Consider the following 13,328-nt stretch of genomic DNA (forward strand, 5'->3'; position numbering starts at 1 on the left):
GAGGCAGGGAGATGGCTCCTGCTCACTTCTGCAGCCCTGAGCTGCTGAGCAGAGCTCTGGCTTCCCTCTAGGCTCACAGAGCCTACCCCATACACAAACACACACACACACACACACACACACACACACACACACACACACACACACACACACACACACTGCCCATGTGGAGAACTATGGTCTACGTGGTGGTGAGGGAGCTGGCAGTTTCCCAGGGCTTGCTTTCTTTATAAGAAGCTTGGGTCCTTAGGATGCCTTTCTTTCCTCCCCATTTTTCTTATTTATTTATGTATTATTTTAAAAGAAAGAAAGCTGCTTTGAGGGCAGGGCCATGGTATGCTGGTAGAAGCCTTGCTTAGCAGGTACAAAACCTGCTTTTCTGGAAAAAAAATATGAAAGCATTTACTGCAGATTTTTTAAAGATTTATTTTCATTTTTTTGTTTTTGTTTTTCCAAGACAGGGATTCTCTGTGTAACAGCGCTAGCTTATTTTCATTTTATGTGTATGCATTACACACGTCCTGGTGCCTGCCAAGGCCAGAAGGACATTCTGTCCCCTAGAACCGGAGTTACCGATGGTTGTGAGCTGCCCTCTGGATGCTGGGGACCCCCTGGTCCTCTGAAACAGCAAGTGCTTTTAACCACTGAGCCATCTCTCCAGCCCCTACTGCAAATTCCTAATAGTATGAAAAGTGCCCAGTGGGCTAGAGAGATGGCTCTGTGGTTAAGAGCACTTCAGGTCCTTCTAGATGTGTGGGTTCCCGGTACCCACATCAGGCAGCTCACAACCACCTGCACCTCCAGCTCCAGGGAACCTGATGCACTCTCTGGCCTCTATGGTGGGCACCTGCCACATGTGGTGTATACTCACCCACCCGCACACATAGATAATTTTGTTTATATATACACATAATATATATAATAAATTTACTTATATATACACACAAATCACTTTTTTAAAAAGATGTACCTTAAACAGTGAGTTCTTTCCACCTCCAGCGTCTTTCTTACCAAAGCCTCAACTGTGTCCTGATTTTTCTATTTAGTTTGGCCCTCAGTGAGTACACATAACCCCTATTGTGTGCGCCTACCCCCACATATCAGTAAGTCTTGGGGTACTCTCATGTCAAACTGCTTTAAGTTTTAACCACTGTATGAGACTTCTTCCCCTCTCTTTCTCCTCTTTCTTCTTTATAGGATACAGAGTCTCTCTGTGCAGCCCTTACCTCAGACTCCTAGGCTGGGCTTAAAGGCATGCACCCCACCCTCCAGCCCTGGTCCCAGGCTGACTGTTGCTATACCATGCTTTCCCTTCTAGCCCTAAAGGCTGGTTTTGATTTCCACATCAGACTCCCAAGCTGCTGCCCCACCGCTCTTGACAATCCTGTATGCCAGGCACCAGCAGCCTGTGGACAATGGCAGGTGCTGAGATGCACTAAGAGAAAGATCTCGGAGCTTTGTGTGGGACTAGGGTAACCGGAGACAGAAGTGCTGTACACAGGGGTACCTAGGGGTAGGGCCCTCCTGGAATTCCGTGCTTCTGGAGAGTCGGAAATCAGCTGCCACCAGAATGTGACCCTAACTAGGGGTGCTTACAGATAGGGGAGGTAATCTAGTAGAATGGGTATAAAAAAAAAAAAAAAAAAAACAAAAACCTTGGCTCCAGAGATGGAGAGATGACTCAGCCAGCAAAGTGTTTGCTGCTCAAGCAAAAGGACCCAGAGTTCAATCCCCAGAATCTATATTAAAAATAAATAAACAGCCAGGCGTGGTGGTGCACGCCTTTAATTCCAGCACTCAGGAGGCAGAGGCAAGTGTATCTCTGTGAGTTTGAGGCCAGTCTGGTCTACAAAGCAAGTTCCAGGACAGCGAGGGCTGTTAAAAAGAGGAACTCTGTCTTGAAATAGATAGATAGATAGATAGATAGATAGATAGATAGATAGATAGATAGATAGATAGATAGATAAAGCTGGGTTAAAATAAACATGTTTGTAACTCCAGTGCCAGGAAGACAGGATCCTTGGAGCACCAGTTAGTCAAATGGGAAGAGAGTCTCTCACAAAAACCTGTGTAGAGCAATTGAGAAAGACACTGATATCAACCTCTGGCCTCCATTCCACCTGCACATACACAAAAAACCTGGTTCAAAGCTGAGTGGTGCATGTCTAAGCCCAGCATGAGGGAGGCGGCCTCTGCCTGGCAAGAAATTTTCAAAGTCAAGGTCAGCCTGGACTACAGAGTGGAGCTCGATTCTAACTAGTCTTAATAATACAAACCCAGAGTCAGATATTGGGGTAAAAACTAAAAGATCAGAGAAGCAGAGCAGCCAGCCACTGGAGACTGCTTACCTCTATGAATTCTCAGATTGAATAGGGCATCCTGTCTCTACGAATCCTGAGACTGAATGGGCCCGAGATCCCAGCCAACTTATATTCCTGTCTCCACCTCTTGTGTGCTGGGATTAAAGGTGTGTGCCACCACTGCCCAGCTCTGTAGATTATTGTATCTACAAGTAAATTAATTTAGCAAACTATCAGCCTTAGATAATTTGCACTGATATGGATTCTTGTATATTAATACAAATGAAAACTATTTTTATATTCCCAATTAAGACAATTTGTATATTGGTGCAAATTCAAAGCTATAATTGTCATATTGTATACATGTTCCTACTCCTATTTGAAATATTTTGTGTATTGATACAAATGTAAAATTATATTCTTCATACTGCATATATGTTCTACCTCTGTTTAGGATATTTTGCATATTGATACATATTAAGGATATTGTTATCATATTGCACTATACATTTCTATCTCCATTTAAGATATTTTGTGTATTGTCACAATTTTGAGGCCATCGTCTTTATACTGTACATCTGTTTACAGACTGTTTACCCTGTTTATGTGAAGCCTTAGTCCTTAGGTTATTTACGTAGATAAGAATTACAGAGCTATAGTCACCCATGCTTGTCATATCTATAGTTATGTTAGTTAGGTTTTCCAGATTTACAGAAACATATGTCAGATGGATAGGTAATCTTCAAACACTTCATAGACCTGGAGAATATGGCATTTAAATGCTTTGATAACTTAGAATTCTGTTGACATGAGACACGATTGCTCCTGGCAGCACCGATCTACTCCTGAGAAAATGTTTGGCTTCTCAGACGCTCCATTCGGAAGTTTGTCTTCTTCTTGGCACAAAATGGCCTGCCAGGCAAAGAACTGCCCTTGCCTTGACTGCTGACAGTATGAACGCTGGGTGGTGTGGTATTTGGAGGAGGCTGGGTTTCTCAGAGGCATTAGACTCTTGAAGAATGGCTGAGAAGACACCAGGGGCGGGGGGGAGTGACCAAGACAAAGTCATTGACTGTTTCCTGCCATTTTCAGAGCTGTAGCTGGCCCTTCCCAGTCTCTCCCTACAGCCTGACGAGGTCATCCCACTGACATCGACAGAGCCTTCCCTGGCACCCCTTCCCTGATGATGATGATCCATCTTCATCAGCTGGATCAGCCTCAGATGGCTGCTGGAGAGACGCCAGGCCTACCGAGCAGGAGCAGGACATCTGAAGAGGGAGGGGTGCTGGTAGCCATTTCCTGGGCTGGAGAAGAAGCCCACGAGGAAGGGAGGGCTTCTGCCTTCTGTCACTGACAGACAGACACGGCACCGAGAGCTTCCAGAGGGAGTGGCTGGCATTCGTAGGGCTTTGCCCTGGTCATATCCTCAGTGGATCATTGTTGGGCTTTGGGACTCCAGCTAGTCTTCTTGGTTATGGTGGTGGTGGTGGTGTCTGTTGCTGTGGAAGAAGGCTGCACCTAGCAGCTGAGCCCCATGTCTCTGGGATGGAGCTAGTGAGCAAAGAGAGAAATAATGCCTGGCATTCCTCCCCTCCATCAAAGTCTCAACCCTTTTGTCCTTTCTACAATTCTTATGTACGAACCCAAAGCAATGCCTCTGTGGGCTTCTGGCTTTCATTTCCTCCCTGTGTCCCCACCAAATATCAGAAACAGGGCTCTGGGTTGGGGAGGAAGGCAGGGCAGCATAGCCAAACAGAGCTCTGCAAGGCGCGGGGCCAGATCTGCTGAAAGGACTGTTGGACAGTTGCTCCAACAGGGTGGCCTCCGGGGTAAGAGGAAAGAAGACGCTTGGAGAGAGGATATGCGTGCACGCTGGCCAGGGGAGCTGTGGGGAGGGAGGGATGGACGTAGTCTGGGCAGCAGCGTTAGTTACCTTTCTTACAGCCCTCAGCTAGTGAGTCGGAGGCGAGACCACTTGGGGTTAGTCCCAGCTGAAGGGAGAACTTCTCATTCCCGAGTAGAGAGCATCTCCGTTCCCCACAGCCTGACTGGACCAACATTGCTATCATTCTCCAAGCCTGGGGCTCTGTGGTTAAGGGGCTGGCCCAACCCTCAAACAGTAGAAGGTTTGCAGTCCCCTATCTCATCCAGTTCGGAGGAATGTCGCCCACACCCAGCGCATGCAAGTTGGCAGTAGTACCAAGAAGGGAGAAATAGTCGGGCAGGAGGAGGCAAGGCCTAGGGAGGTCGGGAGTGAGCTCGTGAGAATGAATCCACATGGGGACAGCCAGAGTGAAGACAAGAGAGCCTTAGCTGCTGCTAAGTCACTCCTGCTCCTCTGTCTGCCCGGAACCCTCCTCAAAACGACCTTATTTTGGGGGCAGCCTTGTGTCTGCAAAGTAGTTACAGTCTCCCCCGGGGGCGGAGAAGGGGTAGCATACAGACACTGTGTTCACTCGAAAGGAGGAGCCCCGTGAAGGCCCTGCGACCCTGGCATTTGTCTTGATCACGGAGTGGCCAAGCTTACCCAGGGTCTCTTCGCCAGCCCACTCTCCCCAGAGCTCGGGAAAAGCTCCGGCCTCTCCTTGCAGTGCCCCGCCCTGGCGCCTAGATGGCACCAAAGCCTCGTACTTCGTATTCCCTGAGGCCGGGAGCCGCCCACACCTGCGGACCGAGAGCCAGCCAGCCCTTGGTGTCAGCTCAGCCCAGTTGGGGGTTCCGATGTCTAGGTTCAAGTCCCTTCGGAACAAACAAAGGGGCGGAAGCTTTCTCGCAGCCACAGACTCGCCATTACTTTCTCCTTTCTAGCTTTGATGTTGCTCCGCCTGTTTCCTGGCCAGATGAGGAGAGATGGGCTGGTCCCCCCAGGTCGTGGCTTGTCTGCCTCAGGTGCAGCCCCAAACAAGTACTGCATCTGCTCTTAAAAAAAAAAAAAAAAAGTTCTCGTAATTTTGGTGAAAAAAGAATGTAGCAATATTAAATTCATTTTTAAGCCTGTCTGTGTGAACAAAACAATACACACACACACACACACACACACACACACACACACACACACACTTAAAAACAATGTGCTCCCGTTGAAACGCCGAGTGCCTTCAAAGGCTGGTAGTTTGTGGGGTGCCCAGCCCCACGGGCACAAGTGGGTCCGCGAATCAGCACCGATGCTCTCTGCAAAATGTTTTCATCTGTGGCTAGGTAGCAAGACCGCTGGACCCTCCGTTCTTCCCGGGGGTACTTATTGCAGGCAGCTGCCGGCGGCTCCGGGCACCGGGAGGTTCCCTGCTGAGCTCGCATCCCACCTAGAGAGCCCAGAACAATGTCAGGGGTCCTTTAAGTCTTTGGAAAGACGGTCCGGATCTGTCGCGAGGTACCTGGCTGTGATCAAGAACGAGCAGTCTTAGGAAGTGACACAGAACAGGACCTAAACACAATTTGGGGGCAGATTTGGTAAGGGAAGAAATTAACTTCGGTTAGTGGAGCATCCTCCCGCCACACAAGTCCAAGAGCAGAAGAATCGGATCCTTCGCCCTGCCTGGCCCTGTCCCGGCCCTGAGCGTGTGTGCACGAGTAAGGATGAGTGTGTAAGTGTGGACGAGTGTGTGAGTGTGAGTGAGTGGGGGGCTCTGTCCCCCTCCCACCAGCCAGGGTGCGTGGACCCCCGCCCCTCCCCCGCCTCCAGCTAGAACTGCAGCGGCGGAGAAACAAAGTTCTTCGGTCTCAAAGTGACGCAAAAATTCTTGCGGAGCTCTTTGGCGGCGGCTATCTAGAGATCAGACCATGTGAGGGGCCGCGAGTACAAATAGCGCGGCGGGCGGCGCCACTCCAGCGGCCGCGCCGGTGCCTCGAGGGCGCGAGGGTCGCGCCGCCTCCGCAGCCCGGGACCCGCCGCCGCGCCGCCCGCAGGTGGGTCACTTTTCATTTTTTTTAAAAAAAATATCTATGTTTTTCTTTTTCTTTTTTCTCTAACCCATGCTTCTTTCCAGAAGCTCTCGGTCCCTCCCTTGACTCTCCCGGCTTAGGGCGCCTTTGTCTTCACCGCGCAGGGTTCTTGCGTGGGACCCGATGGAAACCTGGGGGACCCGGCGCTGGCCTAGCGCAGCCTCGCTCTTCCGCAAAAGTTGCTACAGTTTCCAGCGGTGGTTCGGGCTTGGGCTTTACTTTTGGGACACAGGCTGGTGGCTTTATGCAAAGACTCTGGCAGACACAAATGCTCAAATAACCCGAGAAACCCTTGAGTGACGCTTAAGAGGGTCAAGCCTCTGTGTGCTCAGATGGCCTTGCCAACTCGGCTCACAGGCCATTCAGAATTTATGGAAACACCAGTGGGCTGTGCCACACCACCGAAAGTGTGTGACCAGCAGTTGGTGGGGGCTGGGGTGTACATTCAAATTGTTTCTAAAAATTGGGTGTCCACGAAGGAGTTTTCCTTTTTTGCATGGCAGGGGAGGGGTTGCAAATTGAAGTATTCTTTTTAGGTCAGAGTGCTCAAAAATTTGAAGGGTAGAATTTCTAAGAGTCAGACGACACAAATGCTTGTGTGTATGTATTTTTATGATCAATTTTGTCCAGAAAAATAAACCAGGTCAATGGATTATTTATGGACCTGCTAGCTCTCATCATACGTAGTAAGGGGAGATCAAATATTTAATGTGTTTTCAGTTACATAGGAAAAATGTCTAAGAAGGTAACACTGGGGTTTGTTTAAATGTAATAGGGAGCCGGGGTAGTGTTAATGGTTGGTGGGCAGGAGCAGAGGGAGAAACGGCTCAGACTATGGCCCTTCTGTGTGGCGCTGCTGACATCTGAAGGTGCCTTTTCCTTCTCCCAGCCTAGTCCCCCGGATTAGAGTGACTGACTGCTCCAGCCACGGCTGATGGGCGGGGTCTTATTACTTAATTATTTGGGGCAGCTGTGAGGCTTGAACCCGGGGTCCTTTGCACCCTGAGCAGGCACCCTACCACTAAGCTACATGGAAAGAAAGGTGTTTACATACCTAGCCTGGCAGGTAATCTCTGAAATGTCCTAGGTGAAGCATGGTGGCGACTTTGCATGGTAAAGTAGACAGAAGAAAGGTTGGCTCTGCCTGGTGGGATGGAGCCCATTTGTAGCAATCAGGAGTTCAAGGTCATATTCCCTTAGCTAATTCAATGCTAGCCTTCCTTACATGAAACTTGCCTCAAAAACAGAGCAGTGGTACACCCCAGTGGCTTGCTCAGTTGGGTATGGAGCTTTCCTTACTAAGCCTGAACAAGAGCAGACTGAAACTCCTCCACAACAAACCTGGGATCCACCTCACTCTGGTGGCCCTCCCAGGACATTTCAGAGTGGTAACTCCCAGCCTGTGCATTCAATCCTGCTTCAGTTTCCAGTATGTATGTTTATATATCTCCCCAGGGTGAGGAAGGGGAGATGGACTATGTTGACACCCTAATGGAAGATCTCAGAAATTCCTCTTAGGGGGATTTTTAGAATCAGATGAGCATTTTGGTGAGGCTTGCAGGGGGGCGGCAGGGCAAGTGGAAGAATTTCCAGATGGGTTGTGACTGGAAGGAGGGTACTGAGTGAGCAGCAGCGGTTAGGTAGCTGGATTGGGTACTGTCCATGGCAGGCTTGCAAAATAGCCTGGGTGCCCCTGCCCAAGAGGAACCCAGGTAATTCTGGAAGTGAAGCCAGTTAGTTCATAGCCATCCCTTCACCATGCTTGGAGTGATATCATTTGGGTGCACAGGCTGCCTGAATTTTACTTTGGATTACTGCATTAGCAGGATGTGGTTATGGCTTAACTCTTAACTTAAGATGCCAATGGCCAGATGGGAAATTACACAGTCATTTCATGTTGGGAGACAAATGGGGCTTTCGCTGTTTTCAGTACCAGTGACAGTCCTCCGGGGCTCATGAACCAAGGCTTTGAGTTAGCGGGAAAGAGGGGCCTGGGAAACATGACGTTCAAGCTCCTGTGGCTGAGGTCCTAACCTTCCCTCTTGAAGGAAGCACAAATTGTAATCACCGTGCCAAATACCTAAGGGCTGAGGCCCTACATGGACACTGTGAGATGGAGTCCTCCTGAGATCTCCTGGTGTTTGAGCAAGGGCAGAGGCTCTGAATGCTCAGACACCTATTAAGTTCTGTGCCTAAACCACACCCAGCTAGCAGATGGAGTTCCTGGACTTCCTTAGTGACCCTGCGAGCTGACCTCCAGGTGCAGATAGGCGGACTTCTGTGCTAGTCTCTAGGCTGGGCCCCTCCCTCTGTGGTTTTCAGTGTCCAGCCAAACAGGCATGGGTTGGAGACCCACATTTGACAAAACGCTTGCTTATTCCTACTTTAGGAGGTGGTACAGCTGCAGCTTATCCTTTGGGGGTCACTTCAAGGAAACTGCTTCCTTCTCAGACAAAACAGCATCCTAAGAAAATACATCTTCCTAGGAGAGACCCAGGTGGAAAAAAATAGATCAAATTAATCTTTAAAAAGAAACCTGGCATGCCTGATTGTCCCAGAGCACAGAGGGGCAGCACATTGCTACGGTGGGCATGGGACCCACCACGGGCTGACACAGCCACTTTATTTCCAGGCTGAACTCTTGGCCGTGACATTGGTCCACATTCAGAAAGTGCTAATCTGTGAATAATACCTCAGCAGGGTCCGCTCTTCCAGCGTGTGTGTGTGTGTGTGTGTGTGTGTGTGTGTGTGTGTGTGTTCCTCTCGGTGGTAACTGAGAAATTGGATACTTGTTTACTGAGCGTTAACAACACAAACCAGCAAGTGCTTTTTCCCAGTCTGTGTCTAACAGGGTGACCACATGAGTAGAGAGATGGGGCTGGTGTGAGACTTCGGAATGCCTCCTTGTCATGTCCCTCTTTGCTTGGCTTCCCCTCCCAAGCTCCCACCCACCCCAGCTGGCCTCGGGGGACTTATTAGGTATGAAATCATAAGTTGTTAAACTCCACAACTGGATGAATTCCACGAATCTGCCAAGCCCGAGAAGCACCCTGGCCACGTGGCTTTATGGAGGAGATGTCCCAGTTTTCCAGGCACTGAGATTGAAGAAGAGCAAGAGGAAGCTGTGGCCTAGGGTCCCAAGGACCAGCTCTTCCTGACAGGGTTTGCAGGAGGGAGGGTGGAGGTGAGAGGGCCTGCATGGGTCACGTGGTGACCTGAGGTGCTTCTCCATAGCTCGGGAAACACTGGGTGCTCTGAGACTCTGGAGCCCAGGCCAGGTGAGAGGAGGCAGGAGGATGGAGTCTGGGTGCTGTGATCATTTCATGTTTTCCTATGGCCTTCTGGGACCTGTTCAAGGGGGGAAAGCCAAAACAGTTTATTTCCTTTGCTTCTGACCTGTGGAATAAAATAGGAGAACTCTGAGTTCTTCTACTAAATAACCACCCCCTGCGCCCCAAGGAAGGGCCGAAAATGAGGGAGTGGGGCGGACACAATGACCCTGGAGGAGATGCCACCTGTGCCATGGCTCTCAGGACCCTGCAGGCCTAGAACTTGTGCCCTGGCTGAGTGTCTCATTGGCCATGCTCGCTCTTGCCTTGTTTCTAAGGAGCAGAGCTGGACCGAGGAGGAGGGAAGACCCAGGGTGGGGTTAGCCGTTCTGAGCAGCCCCTGTCCCCAGCTCTGGGCGAGGGCCGATTAGAGGCCTCCCAGTCCTGGTCTAAGGGCTGGAATCAAGTGTCTTCTTGCAGATTTCAGCTGAGGTAGGGTTTGGTGACTCACATCTGCAATTCCAGTACTGGGGGAGCCGAGGCAGGAGGAGTTTGGGAGTTTGAAGCTAACCTGGGCTCCATGGTGAGACCCTATCGCAAAACAAAAACAAAGTAAAAAATAAATAAATAAAAAATTATCCTTTTTTGCCAAGTATGTTCTTTTTAATCACAGAACGTGACATTGGTTATAATAAGATCATTAATGTGATTATGCAAGTTACGTCTTCAAATAGAATACTTCTGGCTGAAGCTTTGGCTCTGTAGAAGCCCAGATGCTTCACCCCTAATATTTCAGTGTGCTTTTCTGAAGAATGAAGGTGACCTCCATGAGCACACTTCTCTGTCATGCTGTAGGAGGCTCAGCATGATACCGTAACCCAGCATCCAGCTGGTGTCCACTTGCCTGTCTCAATGATGTCCTCTTTAGTGGCTGGGGTTACTCTTTGTAAACTACTGGGAGTGGGGGAGGGGTGCCACATGTGTCTTGTTTTGTCTTATCTTTCTTCTTTCTCTGTTCTGTGCATGTGTGTGTGTGCGCGTGCGCGCGCTTGCTTGCTTGCTTGCTTGTGTGGGCACATGTGGCCAGAGGTCGATGACGGTGTCTTCCTCAATCGCTTAACTTTATGTTTTCAGATAGCCTCTCACGGAACCTGAAACTTGCTGTTTGGGTTAGATGGACTGGCCAGGGGTTCCCTGAGATGTTCCTGTATCCAAGCCTCCCCCACTACCACCGACTCAGTGCTGGAGGTGGAGATTGCCACCCAGCCCCACTTTCATGCGTGTGCTGGGGATCCCCTGCTTCTGCAGCCAGCACCTGACTCACGGAGCCATTTCCCTAGCCCGTTGCTCAGCTGGTTGTCTTCGTCTCCCTCCCCTGACTGTTGTGCATTTAAGTGTGTCTGTGCCACACGAGAGTGTCTTTAATATGCTCATTTGGAGGAAAAGCTGCAGGGCGGGGGATGTCCCTATTTTATCTTGATATCTGGGCAGGGTGAGGCTCAGTGATAGAGCCCGAGGCTAGAGTGTTCAAGGCCCTGGTCCATCTCCAAGCACTGGAAAGCAAACCTGATTTTAAGTGTTTAAAGTGACATTCCTGCCCCTCACGCCTCAATTTTCTTTGTCCTTGTCCACTTAAATACATGACAGCAACAAAGCTCTTTTGTCTTTTGCTAAAAGTCGTGTGTGGTGAAGGGAATCTCCTCTCCCTCTTGTGAGTTTAAGCTAGGTCTCCCCCTAGCCCAGGCTAGCCCTTCACTCTGGCCACTCTTCCTGCCTGAGCCTTCGAGGGGCTGGGATCACAGGTGTGAGCCACCAGGGCTGGTTTGAAATTAAGTTAAATGGAATAAAGAATTCCACCTGGCTACTTCAAAAGCCCTTCCAGAGCCTAGAAGACACCTCTCCAGGCCTGCGTGGGAGGGAGTCAGCTGCCTTATTCATCTGCTCTTTCTTTCCTTTGAGAAACAGAAAGAGGGTTAAAGAAGCAGTTGATTTCTGGTGGGTTCTAGCAGCTGCGTGCTGTGTTTTATGGGGTTGTTTCAATAACGTCTACTTCTGTGAGTAGGAAATACACTCCCAGTTTCAAAGAGCCAACTGGCAAGTGGGCAATCTGAGCGCAGGCCGTGGAGGCCTTACCTGCCTGTGCTTGTCTTAAAAAGCCAGAGCCTCCAGGCTCATCTCTAATCCTGACTCTTCAGCCCTGGATCTGTTGGAATCTTGGAATGTGGCTGTGAAGTTCGCTCCCCAACCTAGGGATGCACTGTGGGTCTATCCTGGGGGGGGAGGGGTTAGGAGGGGCAGGGTCCTTAGGGTGAGACCCTGGGCCTGTGTGAGTTACCTTGGGGAAGAGATGCTTGTTTCTCCTGCTCTCCAGTGGGCTGCAGGACAGCACAGCATGGACCTGCAATCTCACTGGGGAATCTGAGGCCGGCCCTCCAGGTGGAGAGCTGGGCAAGGCTCACTCCAGTAAGCAGCTGCTGGAGCAGAGACCTGAGGCCATAGCCCCTGCTTCCAGAGGGCCTGAAATACACACATCTTCAAGGACATCAGGACAAGTGAGTAATGATTCAGGGCTTATCTTGGGCTAGGGTGCGAAGAGGAAGCCTTATGGAGGAGGCGGAGTGTCTCTCGTCAGGCCTCCCAGGATACGGTGTGGAGATGTATGGGCATGTTCTGGGGCTTACCCTGGGATAATTTGGGGTGCTTTTTTAATGTGCCTTCCAACACAGATTTCTAGGAGCACAGCCCAAGTATCTCGATTGAGAGGCACAAAGCCAGTGAGCCTCCAGTTCCCCAAGTCACAAGCCCCGTGGGCCTCAGTTTCCCTACCTAGAATGCGAAGTAGAAAGCAGAATGGGTGTCCCGTGTGTTGGTGGCAGGAAACGCCCATCGTCATTCAATGCCTGTGTGCTGGTGGTGTAAATCCAGCACCTGTCACACTGTGATCCTCGCAAGAGCCTTTTAATTTCAATGTTCTGCTTCTAAAGTGGAGGAAATAATAAAAGACGCTCAGAGAGGTTGAGCGGCCTGGTCAAAGTCACACAGCCAGTAAGCGATGGCTCTGGGTTGCCGGCGAAGGTGTGTGAGACAGGAAGGAGTACCCGGGGCCACAGAACTGTGAAATGACCGGAGATGGTGGCTGTCTGGGCATGGCTGCTCATGCTCACTGAGACTAAGCTCGCCTGTTCGTGCCACGCCCACTCTTTTTTTTTAATGTATAATAACCCATTACACTTTTGGCTGCCCGCGGGCACGTTTAGATCCATCCAGGTGGCTCCTCCTCTGTTCTGTGCACTGTGTGGAGAAGTTGGGGTGCCCCTTTCTGTTGCCAGCGCAGAACTTTTCCCAGCAACTGTCCCCCAAACCACTCTAAGGAATGTCCCCTCTCCATTCCATTCCAGAAAACAAGGGTGTCTCTCGGACAAGGACTCCTTTGCATAAGGATGGCAGTGACCGTGGAGGTCACGTCTAAACTAGATTTTCTTGGTACTCCACATCTCTGTATTTCACTTGGGGAAGCTGGGGGTCCTTATGGCCTCCACCGGTGACGTTGCCCATCTTAGCATGCTCCACAGCCCCGGATGGACACAAATGCCAGCCAGCACTTTGCACCCTAGAGCCCGAGAGGGGGAAACCAAAGAAGTTCCAAGGTCCTGTGGCATAAGTTAGCCCGAGGGACAGGAACCCTGGGCTCCTTGGCTTCCCTCGGAACATGGCCCTACATTTTGGAAGGTGGTAGGACTAGACTGCGGGCCAGAGTCCCTGGCTCTGGAGTGTGTTCGATGTTTATTGTGCTGTGTCCCACAGTGCTGCCAACCTT

General features: G+C 50.3%; 1 protein-coding gene across 2 annotated transcripts in view; it reads left to right on the top strand.

The window, feature by feature from the left end:
* Positions 1–6,110: 6,110 nt before the first annotated feature.
* Slc6a4 (solute carrier family 6 member 4) overlaps positions 6,111–13,328 on the top strand; it is a 34,787-nt gene continuing 27,569 nt past the window's right edge. Inside the window, exon 1 of one of the 2 annotated variants that reach the window (XM_006977425.4) lies at positions 6,111–6,206. The gene's annotated coding sequence lies outside the window, so the exon portion shown is untranslated. Of the gene's footprint in view, positions 6,207–11,936; positions 12,064–13,328 lie in introns of those variants that run through there. The other variant, XM_076577592.1, reaches the window with a different exon arrangement.

The sequence above is a fragment of the Peromyscus maniculatus genome, chromosome 8 (genome assembly GCF_049852395.1).
Source record: "Peromyscus maniculatus bairdii isolate BWxNUB_F1_BW_parent chromosome 8, HU_Pman_BW_mat_3.1, whole genome shotgun sequence".
NCBI lineage: Eukaryota > Metazoa > Chordata > Mammalia > Rodentia > Cricetidae > Peromyscus > Peromyscus maniculatus.